Raw genomic sequence first — 21,929 nt, 5'->3', positions numbered from 1 at the left:
AGGACACTGTGCGGCCACGGCCGGGGCTGGGAAGCCAGAGGCTGAGAAAACAATTACAAACTCGGTAGACACACCAACGGCCACACATGCTCACAAGACAGAGCGGCAGGTTAGGCTCCGGGCGGCTAAGAAGGCGCCTTGGGGGCGGGAGGGCGGGGGGGCGGGGGGGTGCAATCTAGAGATGCTACCACAGATTATGTGAAATGTGTCCAGTTTCAAAAAACATAAAATCACACGACACGCGAAGGCGCAGGGAAGTGTGAACACACGTGGGGGGAACGGGGTCCGTGTAAGTGGTGCTGAGGGGCCAGAGGTTGGGCGTGGAGTTAGCAGAGACTTCAAGGCAGCAGTTATCACAAGTATGTTCCCAGAATTAAAGAACGTTGTATTTTTAAAATTAGAGGGGAAAGCCCCACTTCTCGCCATCTGCACGTATTAACCTGCCATGGACCGGAGACCTAACCGTAATCGCTGAAAACACACAACCCTCAGGAGAAAACATCAGACAGGGATGCGTCTTGGCAACCTTGCACTTGGCGATGAATGTTTAGGCGGGACCCCAAAAGCTGAGCAACAGGAGAAAACGAGAGAGAAGCTGGACGTCATCACAATTAAAAGCGCGACGCCTCCGGGGTGGATCCCCACATGGTGGGTGAGCTCGGGACAGGTGTCCACCCTCCAGGCACCTGGGCACCCGGGACACCACTAGGCACTCGCCGGGACGGCTGCCGCTCAAACACGAAATGAAGAACTAGCGAGGCGACGTTTTGGTGAGACGGTGGAGCGGCGAGGACTCCCAGACGCTCCGAGCGGGGTGTCCGTCGCCCAGCCCCTGGGGGAGACCCCGGCAGTGCCTGCTGACGCTCAGCTCACACGCGCTTGAGCACAACATTCGTCATGGACCCAAAAGAGACACACGTGCCCCGAGGGCCTCTGGTGTGGGGGAGCCGCCTCCTCGACTCCCAGGCCTTGGGCGTCAGCCCGTCTTTCGCGTGCGGGTCCCACTGCGGGTGCTGGACTCTGTGCCGGAGGAAGGAAGGCACCGGGGCCCGCAGCCCCCTCCTTCACCTCCCAGGAAACAGTTTCTTACCAGGTGTCGCCTGGCCCAACGGGGCTGGCACCCAGCTCTCAGGATGGCGCTGGCCACTCTGGAACCCGCTCCCCTGCAAAGCACAGGCTCACACCCGCCAAAGGCGCTGACGGAAAGGAGGCCTGTTCCCAACCGCCTCCCCACGCCTGGGCCCACAGCGCCTCATCCGCGAAGGAGACGGATAAGATGACTATCCCATGGGCCACTTTTTGTTTGGGTTTTTTTTGTTTGTTTTTTGTTTGTTGCTTAACCCTCACCTGAGGATATTTTTCCACTGATTTTAAAGAGAGTGGAAGGAACTGGGGGGGGGGGGGTGGCGGGGGGGATGGAGAGAAACATCGATGTGAGAGAGACACATGGATGGGTTGCCTTCAGCACGTACCCCGACCAGGGGCCGGGAATCAAGCTTGCAACTGAGGTCCGTGCCCTTGACCGGAATCGGACTCGGGACCCCTCAGTCCCCAGGCCGACGCTCTATCCACTGAGCCACACGGGCCAGGGCGATGAGCATTCATAGCATCTTGTCTAGCAGAACTGCTCGGCGCACTGAACAGGACACAGGGCGCTGGGTCACTCGAGTGGATCGACCTTTAACTACTATTGGGGATTTAAATATAGATCAGGGGACACCCCTCCTGTCTGGGCCGTTCTGGGGCCTTCTCGGTGCGATGCCCCCACATGCACCCAAGCGGGGGTCACGCAGGCACCCGGGACAAGCCCCTCCCACGCCACGGAGCTCAAACGGTTCCACCCCCACTTCCCGCTGATGAGAGGGCAGGTCCTGCCGACACCCCGAGTTCGCATCTCCCCAGATGAAGCAGCGAGAGCCTGCGGGGGCCTTTTCTCCACAAAGAGGCGGGCGGCCTCCCGAGAAGGCGCCGGCCGCCGATTAAGACGTTTCCCAGGCATTTGCTAACCTACTTACAGGCATCATTGCTCCCCTGGGCCCGGGACCCCCACCTTCCCACGGAGGCGCTGAATAGGTAAATGGGTTACATCGGGCCGGGAAATCGATGTGTGTACTGTGTTCTCAGCCACGGGCGAGCCAGTCGAAGCCGCTTTATTAGAGCTCCAGGAGCCGTATTGATCGGCGGTGACGGCCGGGCGACGGCCCGCAATCCGATGAGCGGTCCCTCTGTCCATCCGGCCGGCCGCCTCCCCCAGCGGGGCCTGCAGAGCCAGTGTGTGCCGATCGGATTAGAGCCGCGTTGGCTTAATCAGAACTGACTGCCCTGGAACTTAAAGGCTATTAATTACTCAGAGAATCCAGAACTAATCCCCAGACACGGCGAGGCCGGGCCGACGCCGCCCCGATGCCGGGGGCCCCTGGGGGAGGGTCCGCCTGTGACGCCTTCCAGATGGTCCCCTGTCGCCCTGCCCACCACCACCACCACCACAGCCGCAGCTGCCACTCACAGCCACTCCCACGGCCTGGAGGAAATGCCCGCTCCTCAGCCGCTCTCCCCCAGGTACGGACAGTGGGCACTTTTGGGGAGCAGGTGGATGGAGCTTGGCCGCTCTCCCCCAGGTACGGACGGTGGGCGCTTTGGGGGAGCAGGTGGATGGAGCCTGGCCGTTCTCCCCCAGGTACGGACGGTGGGCGCTTCTGGGGAGCAGGTGGATGGAGCTTGGCTGTTCTCCCCCAGGTACGGATGGTGGGCGCTTTTGGGGAGCAGGTGGATGGAGCTTGGCCGTTCTCCCCCAGGTACGGATGGTGGGCGCTTTTGGGGAGCAGGTGGATGGAGCTTGGCCGTTCTCCCCCAGGTACGGACAGTGGGCGCTTCTGGGGAGCAGGTGGATGGAGCTTGGCCGTTCTCCCCCAGGTACGGACGGTGGGCGCTTTGGGGGAGCAGGTGGATGGAGCCTGGCCGTTATCCCCCAGGTACGGACGGTGGGCGCTTTGGGGGAGCAGGTGGTTGGAGCTTGGCTGTTCTCCCCCAGGTATGGACGGTGGGCACTTTTGGGGAGCAGGTGGATGGAGCCTGGCCGTTCTCCCCCAGGTACGGACGGTGGGCCCTTTGGGGGAGCAGGTGGTTGGAGCTTGGCCGTTCTCCCCCAGGTACGGACGGTGGGCACTTTTGGGGAGCAGGTGGATGGAGCTTGGCTGTTCTCCCCCAGGTACAGACGGTGGGCGCTTTGGGGGAGCAGGTGGATGGAGCCTGGCCGTTATCCCCCAGGTACGGATGGTGGGCGCTTTGGGGGAGCAGGTGGATGGAGCTTGGCCGTTCTCCCCCAGGTACGGACGGTGGGCGCTTTGGGGAACAGGTGGATGGAGCCTGGGCCCCACGTCCGGCTGAGTGCCTCCTTCCTTCTCAGGGGAAGGGGGGTGTCTGCTTAAGGCAGCACACACCCGGCCGTCGGGGACCCCCCACCAGTTAGTGACGGGGACACGTTCCCCTTGGGAGCTCCTCACAGTCAGGCGCTGCCTCGCCACCTGTGACCGTCCCGCACCAACCCCCGTGCCGGGCACACAGCGGCATCACCTGGCACGCAGCAGGCATCCGGCCACCGGCACCACGAGCCACCGACTCCCCGCCTGCATTTTGCACAGATTCTCCCGTTTGATGGATGGAGCCCGGTGGTGAGCGACGCAGAGAACACGTCTCAAAACAATGGTTTCGGTTCAGGCCGAGGAGGAACAGTGCCCTTTGCTTCGTTTCTAAATTACATTTTCCATCATAACTATGGGAATTATGTTTCCGGTCCCGCCGTCTCCGAGTGAGGGTGGCCAGGAGCCCCGCAGATGCCCAGGCCTGTACGGAGGAGATGGGGGGCTGGGGGGGGGGCATGGGTGGTCCTGCTTGCACATCGGTTATCAAACACAAAATCCCATTCTGGGTGGCCTGCTGCTGGCGCTTGCCGCTGTTCCGTGGGCCTGGCACGGCCACGGCCACGCCCACAGAGATGCAGGCGGGCAAAAGGCCTACCTCCTGCGAGGTGGACCCCCTGAGACGGGGGCTGGGAACGGCCGGCCCGCGGGTCGCAGGAGGCTCTCAGAACGAGGAGCTGGCGAATCACCTGAAGCCCAAGGGGGTGACCCCCGCTCCGTCCCCCCCCCCACCCCCCGCACGGCGAAGCTTCCGGGGCTGGGCTCAGAACACCCCAGAGAGGCCGCTTGCAAAACAAACGCCCCAAGAGAACTTTACCAACAACAGGGAATGGTGCGTTGGCTGCTTACGTCTCCATGTTGAGTTTAAAAGCAGCGACTAATGGAAAGATTTGAAACATAACAGTCTGGCCTGGCCGGCGTGGCTCGGGGTCTGAGCGTCGACCTAGGAACCAGGAGGTCAGGGTTCGATTCCCGGTCGGGGCACAGGCCCGGGTTGTGGGCTCCATCCCCCGTGTGAGGCGTGCAGGAGGCGGCCAATCCATGATTCTCTCTCATCATTGATGTTTCTCTCCCTCTCCCTCTCCCTCCCTCCCTGAAATCAATAAAAATATATTGATTTCAGAAAAATGACCGTCTGGGTGTGGACTGGGCTCTGACATGCCCTCACTAGCCAACCTGGTCCTGTGGCCGCCCTCCCGGAGCTAAACGCCTGGGCGTCCAGCGGGGCCCCGCCCGGCCCGCGTCCCTTCTCCCTCCCCCCCCCCCCCCCGCCCCGGGGCCTCGTTTTCAGAGCTGCGCCCGGGTCCCCGCAGGTGGGGCCAGTCCTCCACCAGACACTCCTGGTCCTCTCCTCCCACGCAGGCTTCTCTGCGGGACTAACTTTCTCTCGGAATGAAATGAAGTTGTGCCCTGAAGGGGCTGGTGGGCAGGGAGAGGACCCTTTGTCTCAGCAGCTGTTTCACCGTCAGGAGAACCCTCACTCGGAGCAGAGTCCACCTGCTCGGCCAGCGACGCCCCTGCAGAGCCGCTGGCCCGATTCTGCTGCACGTTCAGGCCCCCGGCCTGTGGTTACCTCGGCCTCTCATCTCCTGCTATTTCTTCCCTTCACGCTGTGAAGGCCTGGGGTGGCCGCCCTCCCGGGCAGCCTGGGGTGAGGGTTTCCAGGACACGGCGAGCAGTCGCCCCCATTCAGTCAACACTGACGCCTGGGTGAAGGCCACCCAGGGGCACGGCTGTGTGGTGGCCGACGTCACGCACGGGCATCCGGCCGTGGGGACGGGGCCTCCCGGGTTTCTGGGCAGGGGTGAGGCCAGCGTGCTGAGGAGGAGCCCACCTTGTCCTGGAGGGAGAAGGCACGGCTTCCCGGCCCCGCGAGAGGCGTGAGAGACGAGGGGCCGAGGGACAGACCCCACCACGGGGTCTCGCAGACGGTCCCGGTTTCTACCAGCCAGCCCAGCGCCGCCACGACCAGACTCACCCGGTCTCCAGCCTGGAGTGGCATCCTGTCCCCACACACGTTCTCAGCACCGTCTCATGGACGTCACTGTATTTTTTAAAATATTTTTTTATTGATTTCAGAGAGGGAGGGAGAGGGAGAGAGACACATCCATGATGAGAGAGAATCATGGATCGGCTGCCTCCTGCACGCCCCTCACTGGGGATGAGCCCGCAACCCGGGCCTGTGTCCTGACCGGGAATCGAACCGGGACCTCCTGGTTCGTAGGTCGACGCTCACCCACTGAGCCCCGCCGTCATTTTATTTTTAATTACAATCCACAGGAACACACACCCTGGGAAGAACCTGGCGCCTCGCTGGGCCCCAGGTCCCCACGGCTGACGGTGGGAACATGGACGCCTCACCCGTCAGCCTCTGCCGGGCGCACACGGGTCTTCTCCTTGCGATTGCGTTTATCTCGCAGTTTGGATCTTGAAAACATCTCCGCGATGTATACACTGCGTCTGACACTGTTTATAGTCCCTCTGATCTCATCCATCACACACAGAACCTCCAACGAGCACCCAGCCCCTCTGGGGGGGAGGGGGAGGGCCACACCGAGGCAATAGAAGCTCCCGGAGCTCAGGCCGGGGGTGCCCCGGGTTCAAAATGTCATTACAAGAGGACGGTCACCCTGGACAAACCGTCGGCCCGTGGACTGAAGGGTCCTGGGTTTGATTCCCGGTCTGGGCACAGGCCCAGGCTGTGGGCTGGATCCCCAGTAGGGGGCGTGCAGGAGGCAGCCGATCCATGATTCCCTCTCGTCATTGATGTTTCTGTCTCTCTCTCCCTTCCTCTCTGAAGTCAATAAATATCTTATATAATAAAAGGGTAATATGCAAATTGTCCCCTGAACTGGGAGTTCGACCAGGGGCCTCTCCCCCTCCCCCCCAGCTGATCACCCCAATTGGGGCTGGCCGGCCGGATCCTGCCCATGCACAAATTCGTGCACCAGGCCTCTAGAGTGTGTGTGTGTGTGTACGTGTGTACATGTGTGTATGTGTGTGCATGCGTGTACGTGTGTATGTGTGCATGTGTGTATGTGTGCGCATGTGTGTACGTGTGTGTGTACATATATATATGAAAAAACCCATCCACGCTGAAGTTGTGCAGGCCCTCCACTTTATAAATCAGCTCACAGCCTCGCATCCTGGCCGCCCCGTCAGGGCCCCGAGGGGATGACGGGGAGGGACGCCCCTCCCAGCCTGACCAGGACAGGTGTTTGCGTTTACAGAGGCCTCTGACAGGCGGCGATGCTATCGGGGAACCTCGCCTATTATTGGCTCCGGTCGCCGGGGGCTGGGGGGCGTTCCCTTAGCAACATCTCCGAGGCTGATAACATTTGGCTGAACTTTTCAGAGCCTCACCCCACCCCCCCGACTCTCCGCCGTCAAACCCGCCTAAACCGATCAGAAGGGGAGACACGCGGCGGGAAGACAAGGAAAATATTATTGACTGGGCTGCTTCGTGTCTATTAGGGAGAAAGAGCAGCAAGGGGTGGGGGAGCCCGCTGCCTGACAGGCGTCAAGATAATCAGGGAGGCGTCGGCCGCAGGCTGACCCTCCGCGGAGGATGGGGGCCGAGGCGGGCCCTTGCTCCACGCGGGAAACAAGCAGGGTGCCCTGTGCGGACAGGCGGGGTGCGCTCCCTGGGGACCGGGCCCTGGGCCTGCGCCCACAGCAAAGCGCAGGACGGACGCCAAACAAAGCCAGGACTCCTGTGGCCGCGGGAGGGGGTGGGGGGCATGGTGCTGGGCTGAGGCCCAGGTTTCAGGTACAGCCGCGTGCTGGCCCTCCATGCACCCCCAGCACCTGCGGTCAAGGCCAGGGTGCCCGTGCAGAATTGGGCGGTGATAATTGATATTTCTTTTTTTTTTAATATAGTTTATTGATCTCAGAGAGAGGAAGGGAGAGGGAGAAACATCAATGATGAGCGCGGCCGGCGGGGCTCAGGGGGTGAGCGTCGACCTAGGAGCCAGGAGGTCAGGGTTCGATTCCCGGTCAGGGCACAGGCCCGGGTTGTGGGCTCCATCCCCAGTGTGGGGTGTGCAGGAGGCAGCCGATCCACGATTCACTCTCATCACTGATGTTTCGATCTCTCTCTTTCCCTCTCCCTTCCTCTCTGAAATCAATAAAAAGATGTGAGAGGGGGAAAGAAGTCACTTTGTCCAACTCTGTCCCACGTATGGGGGAACCGAGGCCCCGGGCAGAGAAAAAGAACCCGGGCTGATGTAGAGAGCGCATGCCCCGCGGCCTGGCCCTGCCTGACCACACGCCCGCCTCGCAGCAAAGAGCCATGAGGTGCAAACCCACTAAGAACCTTAAACGCACGGATGGAGGCGAACGGGGGGAGCGGGCCACGCGCTGGAGGTGAAACGCGTGTCCACTTAAACCACAGGCTCTAACGTCCCCCACCCCGCCCCGCCCCCACCCGGCCCCCAGCAGGAGCCGTAGGAGGCGCCCTGCCAGCTCAGAGAGCCGCCCTCCCCCCACAGAGAACCACCGCTCGCTTGACGCCGGACGGTCACCAGACCAGCGGCACCCGGAGGCTTAAGAAGACCCAGCCCTGGCCGTGGGCTGCGTGGACAGAGCGTCGGCCACGGACTGAAGGGTCCTGGGCTCCGTTCTGGTCAAGGACACGGACCTGGGTTGCAGGTTCCCCAGCCCTCGTCCAGGCGCGTGCAGGAGGCGACCAATCGACATGTCCCTCTCACAGCGATGTTTCTCTGTCTCTCCCTGTCCCTCCCACTCTCTCTAAAAATCAATGGGAAAATATCCTCGGGTGAGGATGAACGAGAGAGAGAGAGAGAGAAAGAGAGAGAGAGAGAGAGAAAGAAAGAGAGAGAGAGACGGGGGAAGGAAGGAAAGAAGGAAGGAAGGAAGGAAGGAAGGAAGGAAGGAAGGAAGGAAGGAAGGAAGACCCAGCCCAGGCTACTCTGACCCAGGCCAGAGATGGCCCGGGCACCCCCAGAAGACGTCCACTTGCCGGGCGATGGGCGGAACTGCCCTGCTCCCCACCTCCTGCCCCCCCACCCCCAGCCCCGCCCTGGCCTCCCTCGGAGCCAGCGACTGGAAGTCACAGCAGTAGCCCTGTGCCTCCTCCTGGCGGGCGGGCAGGCGGGCACCAGTTCCACCCCAGCCCCACCCCCCACCCCGATATGACTCAGAAAGACGAGGTGCATGTTTGGGTGACAGGATATCGGAGTTCTGAGGGCCCAGCCACCCCGGTGGGTCCCTCCAGAGTTCAAGTTCCAGCCAACAGCTGGAGGTCTCCGGCCAGCCAGGCCCCGTTGCCTGCTCTGCGTGTTCCAGAGCGTTTCCCATAAGCACGCCCCACGCCAGCACCTGGGAACATGGCAACGGCTCACCCTCCTCGGGGCGCAGAGACGCTGCTTCCAGGGAAGTTACATCTCTATTTAGGAGAGAATATACGACCCGGCGTCCCAGCGCCCCTCGGACCTCACCCCGTTTCTGCGGATCTTAATGCAGTTATATCGCCGCGGGCGCGTCCCCTCCGGACAGCAGTGAGGTCCCCTCGAACCCGTCCGCGGCGATAACGTATGCGGAAGCTAAATGCACAGATGGGGGAAAATTTGTCTCAATTTTATACTTCTGCAAAAAATGGTAATTTTGTACTTAAAAATGTGCAAGATGGATGTTCAGAAATATAGGCTGATCGCCTAAATTATATTTGGTCATAATTTATGTAGCACAGTCCCAAAGAGATACAAAGAGGCAGGGCGTGATTTATCTGCCGGGATCGCGACGGCTTTGCTGAAGCTCCCATCAGCCCCCCGCGCCCCACGGCTTCCCGCGGCCTCGGCCTCGGGCTCGCGGGCTCTGAGCTGCCGGCACTGCTGCTGGGTCACAGGCTGCCGTCTGTCATTGGCCTATCCCAGAAGTTACGATCTCCACGCAGCAACCACTTTATTTGGTAAATGCTCAAATACTGATAGAATATAAACGCCAGATGAAAATAAAACTCCTATAATCATCGGAACGTACGCGCTGTGTTGGCGGGGCCCGCAGAGACCGCTGCAAGGACGCGCCTGTGGCCGGACACAGGGGGCTCTGGACGCGGACGTGAGTTCGCGGTGCCGAGGGAGGGACGGGGGACTTGGCTCCAGCGTCCCTCCCCCCTCCCGTCGGGCCGGCGGCAGGAAACCTCGGGCTCCCGTGGCGTCGCCCCAAGGAGAGCGGACGAAAGGCGATGGCCCGTGAGACGTCCTTGTGCCTCTGATGCGGAAGAGATCGCCCAGGCGCTGCTCCGGGCCGGGTCCCCCCCTCACCAACCAGGGACGCTGTTCGGACCACGCGCTCCTCGCCACGTCCTGGAGACAGACCCGTGAGCTCCGACATGGGCCAGCCGGCCTCGCTTCCTCCCTTGGAGACGTTCGGGCTGGACCCTACAATGTACCGGACACAGTCCACCCACAGCTCCTTTGCAAAGCACCTGGAGCCCTGGCCGGTGTGGCTCAGGGGATAGAGCGTCACCCTGCGGGCTGAAGGGTCCCGGGTTCGATTCCCGTCCAGGACACGCACCTCGATTGCAGGCTCCCGGCTCTGGGGCATATGGGAGGCAACCGATCGATGTGTGTCTCACATCCGTGTTTCTCTCTCTCGCCTTCTCCCTTCTCTCTCTAAAAAATCAATGGAAAAAAATATCCCCGACTGAGGATTAAAAAAAGACAGAAAAGCACCTACATTTTCCAAAAAAAAAAAAAGTGTGGGGAGAGTAGGAGGGACAGGACGGCCCCAAGAGGAACGGGCACCTGAAAACAAGCGGACTGGGCCAGCAGCCACGCGGCCAGGTGAGGGCGCTGTGGCTCGGGCACCGGGAGGGCGCCACGCCAGCCGCCTCGCCTCGTGAGCTTTCTCAGGAGCCACACAGGACGCCTCGCTTCCCGAGCCGCCTCTGCCGGGAGGCGGCGTCTCCCCCCTCCGCCCACCTCGACCCCCTTCCCTCCAGCCTCAAGGCTGCCGTCCGCCGGGAGCGTGAAATAGAGCCCCGTGCCCGTCTCCATGAAAACTTCATCTGCAGCCTCGTATATTTCGCAGACACTGACGATGGCCGGCTCTTCAGGGATGACGGCTCGTATGAATCATGGCTGTTGTTCGCTTCATTTCCCCATTTTTACCGTCGCCCAAGCCCTCCCACCAGAGCCTCCGCTCTGGGTCCCGGGTGGCCAGACCCCAACGGCACGGCGGGTTTCTCGGACACACGGCCCTCTTCCGGGCGGCTGGCCGCCAGCTCCAGGCACCTCAGTCTGAGGCAGCGGTTCTCAGCCCCGGCTGCACGTTAGAATCACCTGGGAATCTTTTTAAAATCCTGGTTTCTGAGCCTCGTCCTCCGGAAATTCTGCTTCTTTGTTACTAACGTTGTGGCCCCACCCCGTAACAAAGAGACAGAATTCCTGGAGGAACTTTGGGGTCACCAACAGCTCAAACGGACTTAGCAGGGCCAGGGACGGCCTTGGCACTACGACCGTCTCGACACCACGCCTGGGCTCGTGACGTATCGGAGGCGCCAGGAACGCGGCGCCCACAGCGGGGGAGCCTGAGGCTCAGGGCGGGGGACGCGCAGGGAGGAGGAGCCTATGTCCTGCTCAGGTCTCCCTGGGGCTCACAATTAACAAGCACGTTCTCAGGAGCCAGTGACGTGCAGTCGGGTGAGATTTCAGGAATATCTGGGGCAGGGAACCATCCCTGGCTCCGAAGCGCCTGGGAGAGAAAGGGCAGGACAGGCCTGCGGGAGGGGGAGGGGGGTAACGGGAGGGGGAAGGGAGGGGTCCTCTGACCCACCCCCCCACCACACAGAGGCGGAGGAGCCAGGAGTCAGGAGGGTGCGCGCTAGGCACTTGGTTGGTCTCAGGCAATCCAGTGGGTGGTTCCAGCAGGGAGGTGTGAGGCAGGTGTGAGGCAGGTGCAGGGCAGGTGTGAGGCAGGTGTGAGGCAGGTGCAGGGCAGGTGTGAGGCAGGTGTGAGGCAGGTGTGAAGCAGGGCAGGTGTGAGGCAGGTGTGAGGCAGGTGTGAGAAAGGTGCAGGGCAGGTGTGAGGCAGGTGTGAGGCAGGTGTGAGGCAGGTGTGAGGCAGGTGCAGGGCAGGGCAGGTACAGGGCGGTGTGAGGCAGGTGTGAGGCAGGTGTGAGGCAGGTGTGGGGCAGGTGCAGGGTTATAAAGACCACACCTGAGGACGCACACACAGGTCATGATCACAGACAGAAGCTGCCGGGGAGGTTATATCAGAGGGAGTCCGGCCGGCATTCAGGTTGAATCCTGCAGGATGAGGTGGTTCCTGGGGACAGAGCTCTGAGACCTCAGTTAGTACCTCTCATGGCCCCAGCCCCAGGAGGGCGGGCGTGCAGAGGCCCCAGGAGAGAGCTGTGAAGCCCCCGGGAAGGGCTTCTCCAGGCGCCGAGACACGGCCGTCCGCCCCCTCCCCTGGCTCCAGGCCACGCGCCTGCCCCCCACCCGGAGCCGGAAGCCTGAGGCGCCATGGGGGGAGCGTGCCAGCCCGCGGGGGCCCCCTGACGCCCCGTCCCCCTCCGCTGTAAGTGGAGTGCTGCCCCGGTTCAGCTCTAAAACCTAATTCCTTAAAAGTTGCCGAGGGAAAAAAATGTCCCTCTGCCACTGGAGTGGAGTCCACATAAATTAGCAGCCGGCTCCCCATCCATCTCCCAGGACTTCCCCTGGGTGTTCATTTTAATCGAGCGCCACAGTCTCTGGCTTTTCATCCTTCACCGCCCGGGCGAGCCGAGGCCACGCAGACGTCCGAGGCTGCTTGGCAAACGCCGGCTGGAAAGGGGGTGAGCGGCCCCGGCCTCCGAGAAAGTCCGGGGAAGCTCTGCTCCGACAGCCAGGCACCCGCGTCGTCTCTAAATCCGCTGAGGCCAAAACTAGACTCTCTCGTTTCTGGAGAAGAAGGAACTCGGACAGCGCCCAGCCTTCCCCGGTCACTCAGCCTGCTGTGTCCCCCGGACGGGGCCTGTTGTGAAGTGTACCAGGCCCTTCGGCCATGGAACAGGTTTCAGAAACAGCCAGGTGAGCGCACTCACAGCTCACGGCTGATGGCAGGTGCCAGGCCCACCCGGCATCCGTCACCCACGGCCTCCGCCCTCTCCCCTGCACCGGGCGTCACCATCTCCTGGGAGGGACGCACGCGCGACAGCTGCTCAGAGCGGCCGCAGGGGGAGCTGCACGCCTGAGGGAGGAGAAGCCACCCACGTCTCCCTGGACCTCGTGGCACGCAGCAGCCTGCACCAGCCTGGGGCCCAGCGGGACTGCGACCGCGGCCGGTGCCTCACGCCCCGAGCACCCACGTCTCCCGGAGCCCTGCTGGGTGCCGACGCGGCGCCGTGCCGTTTAGCACACCCACACGCGGGCGGGCGAGCACGCGTCCGGGTGGCAGCACTGCTTTCGCATTAAAATAGAACGCCGTGAGCCTCGCCAAGCGGTGACCCACTTAGAGCCCCTCCGCCACCCGCCACCCGCCACCAGGTTATTGCGTGTTATTGTCTTCATATTTCTTCCCGGCTGGAAGGACGCAACGCATCATCTGTTTGCTTGTTTGCCTCTGCATGAAGCTCGTCATAAAAGAACCTCCTCCGTCCCTATCAATCACCACTGCCCCCAACAGCACACAATGAGTGAATGAGTTAATTAATTAATTAGCGGATGGGGGAGTGGGTGAATGAGTGCATTAATGAGTGAGCGAATGAATGACAGAATGAGTGAATTAATGAATGAATGAGTGAGTGAATGAATGTGTGAGTGAATGACTGAAAGAGTGAATTAATCAATGCATGAATGAGTGAATGAATGAGTCAAGTGAGTGAGTGAATGATTGATGAGCAAATTAATGAGTGAATGAATGAACAATGAACAAGTGAATGAATGAAGGAGTGAAGGAGTGAGTGAATGACTGAAAGAGTGAATTAATGCATGAATGAATGAGTGAAGTGAGTGAGTGAATGACTGAGTGAGTGAATGAATAAACAAATGAGTGAGTGAGTGAATGACTGAGTGAGTGACTGAGTGAGTGAATAAATGGACAATGAACAAGTGAATGAAGGAGTGAAGGAGTGAATGACTGAGTGAGTGAATTAATGAGTGAGTGAATTAATGAGTGAGTGAATTAATGAGTGAGTGAATTAATGAGTGAGTGAATTAATGAGTGAGTGAATAAATGGACAACGAACGAGTGAAGGAGTGAAGGAGTGAATGAATGGGTGAGTGAGTAGATGAAGTAATTCTGGTCACTTCCCAGCAGACTGTCCACAGCGGCCACTCGGTGAACCCCCAGCAGAGAGACGTGGAGGCCCATCCCTCAGCGACAGGCCTGGAGACGACACCGGCCGAGCCCCTGGTCCAGGCGTCTGGGTGGCCCAGGCCTAGAGCACACCCGTGTCAACACGCCACCCGCGTGATGCTGGCCGTGTCCACAGCCCATCAGCGGAGCTGCTCACGGTGACGGCCCGTCTCCTCAAAGAGCAGGGGAGACCCGTCCCCGGCGCCGGCGACAGCGACATGACGGCCGCTCCTCCCGGCGCGGACAGCCCTCCGGACGCGGGACGGACAGTAATTGTGTCCTGTCTTCTAACCCTCGGAGTGTTAAGTGCCGTCGATTCCCCCGGGGACGGAGGGATCTGGGGTTAACAACTTTCTCTGTTAAAAATTCATAAAGGTGGGAGCCAGCAGCCGCACAGCCGTGGCCGCACGTGGGCAGAAACCCCGGGAGGAAGAGAGGGGAGACCGCAGCGGCCCCCCCACAGGACGCCCGGCAATTAGCTCCGGCGATGTCAGCGATTTTTTGAAAAACGTCCTAAAGGAGGAGCAGGCGCCGCCTCGCCCCGCGCAAGACAAAGCCACGGCAGCGACGCCCGAGCATCACAATGCGTGCGCCTCGCTTCCTCACCAAGCCGCTAATCACGCAAATTATTGCGACTAATTACATCTGAAGGTCTAATTAATTCTTTCAGTACCACATCATTTAGTGCGCATTCACAACACAGCACCTGTTTTGAAAATCCTTGCAGTTAATTTGTTTATAAACAAACACTATTTGCATAAAACGCTTAATGAATGGTTTCACGGTTAGTACAATGCTCCGGTTGGTTGTGTCTGCGTAGCTTCGAGGTCATCAAAGGCCGCGATAAATTAATTTTAAACTCTACAGATTAATTTAGGGAGAATGTGTGAATTTCTCATTAATAAAGAAAACATTCCCAACATGTTAATTAATATCCTCGGAGCAGGCTAATTACTCCCAGCACAACAAGTGCATCCCGACAGCAAACCTTACAGACTGGGGGGGAGGGGGTTAACACGGCAAGAAAAAGAAAAAGTGCAATTCAGACGAAAACACGCACAGCGCCCCGTGTCGCCGAGGAACGCCCCGCTCAGGGCAAGGGAGCCCCTCCCTGCTTGTGTGGACGGAACACGCCGTGGCCACGAACAGGACAGCTGAGACACATTCCCGCCTTCTGGTGGAAGCGCGGCTACTGAAGACATTCGTGCCCCTGAGAGTGAGATCTCTCCTGGAATTGGGGGCACAGTGGCTGGGTGCGTGCCCCCGTGGCAAGAAGGGATTTCATGGGAGAAGTCTGCGTGTCACCACCAGAACCGCAGGCCCGGCCACCCTGCTTCTCCCCGTGGCAAACCGCAGAGAGCCATCCACGCGGAAACCAGAGGAGCCGCTTTATGTGCCCCCCCCCCCCCCCCCCCGCAGCATCAAGCCGGTCCTGGCAGGAGCCGGCCCCGAAGGGTGCTCCCGGCCCGGAGCGTGTGTCCGATTCGCAGGGATCCTCACCTTGGATAGGCACCTGCCGTAAACAGACACCCACGCGGGAAGTGTGGGCGGGACAGGAAGCTGAGGCTGTGACATGCGGTCATGTTCCTTTCTCCTTTTTTACAATAGAGCTTTAATTGATTTCAGAGAGGAAGGGAGAGGGAGAGAGAGAGAAACGTCAGTGAGGAGCGAGAATCACTGGTGGGCTGCCTCCTGCACGCCCCCCACTGGGGATCGAGCCTGCATTCGAACCGTGACCTCCCGGTTCATAGGTTGACCCTCGGCCACGGAGCCGCGCCAGCCGGGCAAGCGCAATGACATTCTTGCCTTTGTGCGGTGTCGCCGTTGGATGGACAGCTGAGGCGGCCCTGCCACCTGGGCTGGGGGACGGGCCACCCACCTGCTGGGCCTCGCCCCGAGGAGCCGCCCATCCCCTCGTCCCAAAAGGCACTGACCCCTGCAGATCAGCAAGCACTTGGGTTTGTTTTAGGTCCGTTAACTTGAGAGTATGTGTGCATGTGTGCGCGCATGTACATGTGTGCGCATTTGTGCATGTGTGTGCATGTATGTGTATGAGTATATTTGTGTGTTTGTGTGTGTGCATGTGCATGTGTGCATGCGAGTGTGCATTTTATGTATGCACGTGTGTGCATGTGCACATGTGTGTTTGTATTTGTGTGTGTGTATGTGCAGTGTGTGTGTGTGTGCATTTACATGTGCATTGCGTGTGTGCACACAGGGTGTGGGGTTCGAGGACAGATTCACAAAGAGAAGCACACTGACCTCACAGCCCCCCTGGGGCCCGGCCGCTCTCTATCCAAGAAACAGCAGACCCTCGCGTGGGAGTCGCAGCCCGCAGCAGCAGGAGACAGGCCCTGCCGCCTCGGGTCGGACCCGGCCCCCCAGCCCGTGCCACTGCAGGCAGGGGAGGGGCACAGGAGCCGTGCCAGGCTGCCCACCGAGCTCGGTGCTGTGTGCACACCCCCCACTGGGGATCAAGCCCGCACTCGGCCCTCCCCCCAGATCAGTGTCCCCGTGTCACTGTCCCAGGGGCCCCGGGTGGGGGGGGGGGGGCTCGGCACCTGGGCTCCCTCCTGGATCCCCCCAAGAGGATGACCGGGTGCCCGTGGGTGACGGGGTGGAATCGTAGCTCTGGGCACGCGGCACTCTCCACTCTCACAATCCCTTTCATCCTTTGCAGGCGCCCCAGTGAGAGCTCGGTGCTGGGGAGGCCAGCGCTTCGGAGCCGGGCCTGAGGGGGACAGGGGCTCCCGTCTGTCAGGACGCGGACGGAGCTGCTGCACCCACAAGGAGCAAACACACGGGTGACTGTTGGCTCAGCCCTCAGCACCTAGGGCCCCTCCCACAGGGCCTCCCTTTCCGGAAAGCGCACTCAGGAAGCCCAGGGAGGGGTTTCACAGCAACGAGGGGGACGGAGGCCGGGAGGGGGTCAGGGACAATGCCCCACCCCAGAGCAAGCCGGCATCGGCACCCCCTCTGCCATCGAAGAGGCGTGTCTTGGCCCGGCCGGCGGGGCTCCGTGGCTGAGCGTCGACCTATGACCCAGGCGTCAGGGTTCGAGTCCCAGCCAGGGCACGGGCCCAGGTTACAGGCTCAGATCCCCTGTGTGGGGCGTGCAGGAGGCACCCGGTCCACGATTCTCTCTCATCATTGTTTCTCTCTCTCCCTCCCCCTTCCTCTCTGAAAGCAATAAAAATATACACTGAGTGGCCAGATTTTTATGATCTCCCCATCAGTACAATGAAGTGAATAGGTTATGCAAATAATAATAATAAAACCTTGAGAGTATTTCCTTAGAAAGTTTTCAAGATTCAGTATTCTTGGAAGTGTCGATGAAGTACTGATGGGGTGGGCATCATAATCTGGCCACTCAGTGTATATTTTTTTAAAAGTATTACTATGGCCCTAACCAGTCTGGCTCGGTAGCCTGCGGACTGAAGGGTCCCGGGTTCGATTCCGGTCAAGGGCATATACCTGGGTTGCGGGCACATCCCCAGTAGGAGATGTGCAGGAGGCAGCTGATCGATGTTTCTCTCTCATCTCTCATCGATGTTTCTAACTCTCTGTCCCTCTCCCTTCCTCTCTGTAAAAAATCAATAAAATATATTTTTTTAAAAAAGTATTACTATGATTTCCTCATAGTTGAAAATAGTTTTTTAAAAAAGAAAGGAAGGAAGGAGGGAGGGAGGGAGGGAGGGAGGGAGGGAGGGAGGAAGGAAGGAAGGAAGGAAGGAAGGAAGGAAGGAAGGAAGGAAGGAAGGAAAGAGTAGCCTGCAGCACAGACAGAGCCCCTGTAGCCAGTCGCCACGGCAGCGGCTGGGCTCTGGGCTCGGGGAGGCCTCCCGCCAACTGGCTCCCTAACTCCTCTCCCAGGCGGCGGAGGGCGGAGGGAGGAGGGAGGCGGGCCCCAGCCACAGCGTCCAGCCGATAGCAGGCTTGGCAGCCCCTCTGGCGCGAAATCGCTCCTGGAGCCGGAGCGGGCTCCTTCTCTCCCCCGTTAAAAATCACCAGCATTTTGCAAAGAAAGGCGATTCGCCGCGTGAAAAATCATCTTTTAAAATGGAGTTTAATTTGCATATAAGGGACGCGAGATTTACGGGCAAGCGGCCCCGTCCGGAGCCGCATCTGTCTGGCGTCCGTGGTAACTTGGATGCTTTGTGACTGATCTTAAATCCTGCAGCTTGGGGGGGAGACGGAGTGCTCCGCGGCCCTGTTATTGTCAGGAGTCTAAGACTTGCCCGAGATTTATTAGTAATCTTATCACAAACATGTCTCAAGTTTTTTTGCTTTTAATATGTGCCAGGCTCCTCGGAGGAATTTTCCTCGCCGCAATTATATCCCTCGATTGCACGCGTTTCTGAAGCGGAGTTGATTTCCTTCCCAAAATAAAGCGACCTATCATCACACCACAGCCGCGCGGGCGCGCACATTCCTCCTCCGCTACTTAATAATCAATGTATTCATCATTAAAATCTGGGCCCCGCAGCCACGGTTTTTAGCATATTCTAATGACTAGCGACTCGCAAATTACAATGACCTTTCATGTACATTCTGTAAGCACCTTGTTCTCGTGTGCGCTGTATTTATAGTTTGCCAATACAAACTAGCCAAAGATTGGATAATTACTGTAATCTATTAGCTCGATTGCTTTCCCTGCTCATTTATAGCATGTGCCACGCAGGCCGTTTCCAGGAGCCGGCCTATCTTTCATCTCCCGCAAGCTCCGAACGGGAGCCAGCCTTCATCCTCACGCGAGACGCACTTACTCATGTCTGGAGAGCAGCCCATCTCCACTCAAGGAGGCTCCACCACTGAAGGGTCCTCCTCCCGGTGAGGGTCCTGGGCTGCCTGCTGGCGACTGTGAGAGCCCGGCCCCGAGAGCGCACGCCTGCGTGGAGGGTGTCGAGGCCGCCTCCACGTTCTGCCCACCACGCTGACCTCCAAGTAGCATGTAACAAGGTCTGCTCCTTCCCTCGCTCGGAAAGAAAAAGATAAAGGCATTTCCCTTAAACAAGAAACATTTTCTTTCTTTTTCTTTTGTTTTTTTTTTGTGTGTGTGTGGTTTTTTTTGCTCTAAGGAAGTGTTGCGAGTGAAGCTTTGTTAAACTTTCTTCTTTGGTATGTGGCTGTGCCGCGGGGCCGCTGGGAGCCGCGTGGACCCCATGGAGCCGAGGGCTGCCTTCAGACCTGGCGACGGGGGGCTGCAGGCAGTTATGGATAGACAGCGTTACAGACACTGGTAATTAACACAACACTAATTTTGTCTCCGTGGCCACGCTTTGTGGTTGGGAGCCATCGATCACGGCCTCCCCGCGTCACACAATGAGGCGGCGTTCGCCTGCGCTCAGAGTGCTTGGTCAACGCTTTCGCCCGGCTCCCCTCGCACCTGGGCGCCCGGGGAAGCTTAAAGACATAGTGCCTTCCTTCCCACCCGATTCATAAAACATCCGGCAGGCTCCGTCAGAGCGCACGGCGGCCTTCCCGCCCCACGGGCACGGGGCGGGGAAAAGGCCATGCTCCTGTCCTCCCTTTTAGAAAGAAAAATCGGCCTCAGGAACCACAGAGAGATTCTCTTTGGGAGCAGAGAGGACGGGAATATGAAACGTGGACCCGTCTGCCTTCTCTGTGGAAGGGACCACGCGGCGTGAACCCGCGGGCACAGAGGGCCTCCTGCACCCCCTCCTGGATGCCCGCACACGTGTCGGCCGGAGGGTTGATTCTTTCCCGGGCGCCCGTTCCTCCGACTCACAGACACTCCGTGCCCCTGCACTGTTTTTTGTGGGGTTTTTAATCCTCACCGAGGATATTTTCCCATTGATTTTTAGAGAGAGTGGAAGGAAGGGGGAGAGACAGAGAAAGTGAAGCATCGATGTGAGAGAGACACTTCCGTTGGTTGCCTCCCGCACGCGCCCTGACCAGGGCCGGACATCAAACCTGCAACTGAGCTGTGTGTCCCAGACCAGAATCGAACCCGGGACCCTTCAGTCTGCAAGCCGGTGCTCTAGCCACGGAGCCAAACAGGCCAGGGCCCTTCACCTTTTCTTACAAGACCTACAGCTACACAGAGGCCTCATGCTTTTACATCAGGGGGATTTTTTTAAAAGCTCTACCCCAGAGGCCCTTAGAGGAAATACTGGGGCAGCCGAAAGGCGCAGGGAGAGCTCAGTTGGGTGGTAACAAACGCAGACACGCGTGCGGAGGCGCATTGCCAGGGATCGTAAGGAGTGACACCAGCAAGAGCACGGCAGACGGGACCATTTAACTCCACGCGGCACCAAGGAACCCCCGTGGCGCCCCCCCCCCCTGCCCCCATCGAGCTCCCGGCGGCCGCGTGGCCGCCTGCATTTCTCCGCGGAAAAGCCCGCCCTGGAGACTCCAGGCGCCAGCTGCATTTTTATCAGGGGCCTCGGGGTGGGAGCTGTTAGGATTCTTTCCTCCCTTTCACAGCTGATCACAGCCCTTTCCCCTTTCGCTGCTGACGTACATGTACTTTCAAATATTAGCAGGAACTCCAGCCTCCGCCAGCCCCTAATTGCTCTCTCAGGGAAGGTGTCGTAAAGGCAGGTACGGATGACACCGGGGTAGCTCCGGCTTTCTGCAGGCAGCGATCCGACATCAAAGCTATTTGCAAGGTGACACCGCCAGGTATTAAAAGTACATTTTTATTAAGTGCCTTGGAATTTGCATTCTTCAGAAACCACGTGTGTGTGGTTTTATTTTATTTTTTTTTTAAGATGGCCACAGAAATGTTGAGGTGAGGGACCCCCTGTGAAGGTCCGCCAGGGAGAAACACCTAAATAGCCCTCAGGCTGGCTGAATAAATCCAAGGGCTGTACGTCACAGACTCACAGACACCTGAGTGTTCCCCCATAAAGACGGGCGTGTCCACCTCGGGCGTGGGCAGGTCTCCCTTTAAACGGCTGGTGCTTTTGAAATCCTTTATTTTTTTTAATATATATTTTTATTGATTTCAGAGAGGAAGGGAGAGGGAGAGAGAGAGAAAAACATTCATGATGAGAGAGAGTCATGGATCAGCTGCCTCCTGCAGGCCCCACACTGGGGATCGAGCCGGCAACCCGGGTATCGAACCTGGGACCCTTGGGCTCTGACCACTGAGGCCGAGGCTCTATCCACTGAGCCAAACCGGCCAGGGCTGAAATCCTTATTAGACTCTAGAGCAGTGATGGCGCACCTTCTGAGCTCGGCGTGCCGGCATTTTGAAAAACCCTAACTTAACTCTGGTGCCGTGCCACATAGAGACATTTTTTGATCTTTGCAACCATAGTAAAACAAAGGCTTATATTTTTGCTATTTATTTTATATATTGAAATGCCATTTAACAAAGAAAAAATCAACCAAAAAAATGAGTTCGCGTGTCCCCTCCGACACGTGTGTCATAGGTTCGCCGTCACTGGGATAGAGTCTTGTTCACGGGGCGATTTTCCACGGATGTTCAAAAGCCAACACTGTCCCTTCCTCGGATCCTTCCTGAGTCGGCTCAGGCAGCGAGAGGGTTTGAAGCCGCGGTTAACCCTGCGAGGGGAAGGCAGCAATGAAATTCCCGTTGCTGGTTGTGATAAAACGTGTCTCCCCAGAAACCAGCGGCGTCTGCCCTGGGGAAGGTGTGCAGAGGAGGCTGGGCGCAGGTCGACGGGGCAGGAAACGCCCGGTGGAGGGAGCCCAGTGGCCCGAAGCTCCCCCCCTAACCCTTAAAACAGCAGCCCCAGGTCCGAGCCAAATGCGAGCGGATGCGTGAAGGGGGGGGACTTGGGGGCAGCGGGCCCTCCAGCCCCAGCCAGGCCGCCCGCCCCCCGACTCTTCGCTTTCTCGTCACTCATTCGCGTGAGTTTACCTTTTTGCCTTAAGAGGCGGCTGTGCTGTGGGTTAAAACACACCGTGCCTGTTATCTGCGTGCTCTCACAAAAGAAATACGATGTTAGTATAAAGTCAAGGGGGGGGTGCGGGCGGGCGGGGGGCAGGGGGGGAGAAGGAGAAAGGAGGCTGTGAATAAATCCCGGCCGCTCACCCCGCAGCGCTGCGCAAAAGCACCACCCGCAGGCGAGGGGCAGCCCTGCAGGCCGGGCCGGCTGCTAACTCGGGAAGTGACAGCGCCGGGAGCTGACGGCTGTGCCTGAAGTGACTGATTGGCGGGCGCACCTGCGGGAATTGATGACAATGGCGTCTAAGCCCCTCATTAGGACGGGGCTG

The sequence above is a fragment of the Myotis nattereri genome, assembly GCF_964212035.1.
Source record: "Myotis nattereri genome assembly, chromosome: 15".
NCBI lineage: Eukaryota > Metazoa > Chordata > Mammalia > Chiroptera > Vespertilionidae > Myotis > Myotis nattereri.
Note: the sequence above shows the minus strand (reverse complement) of the source record.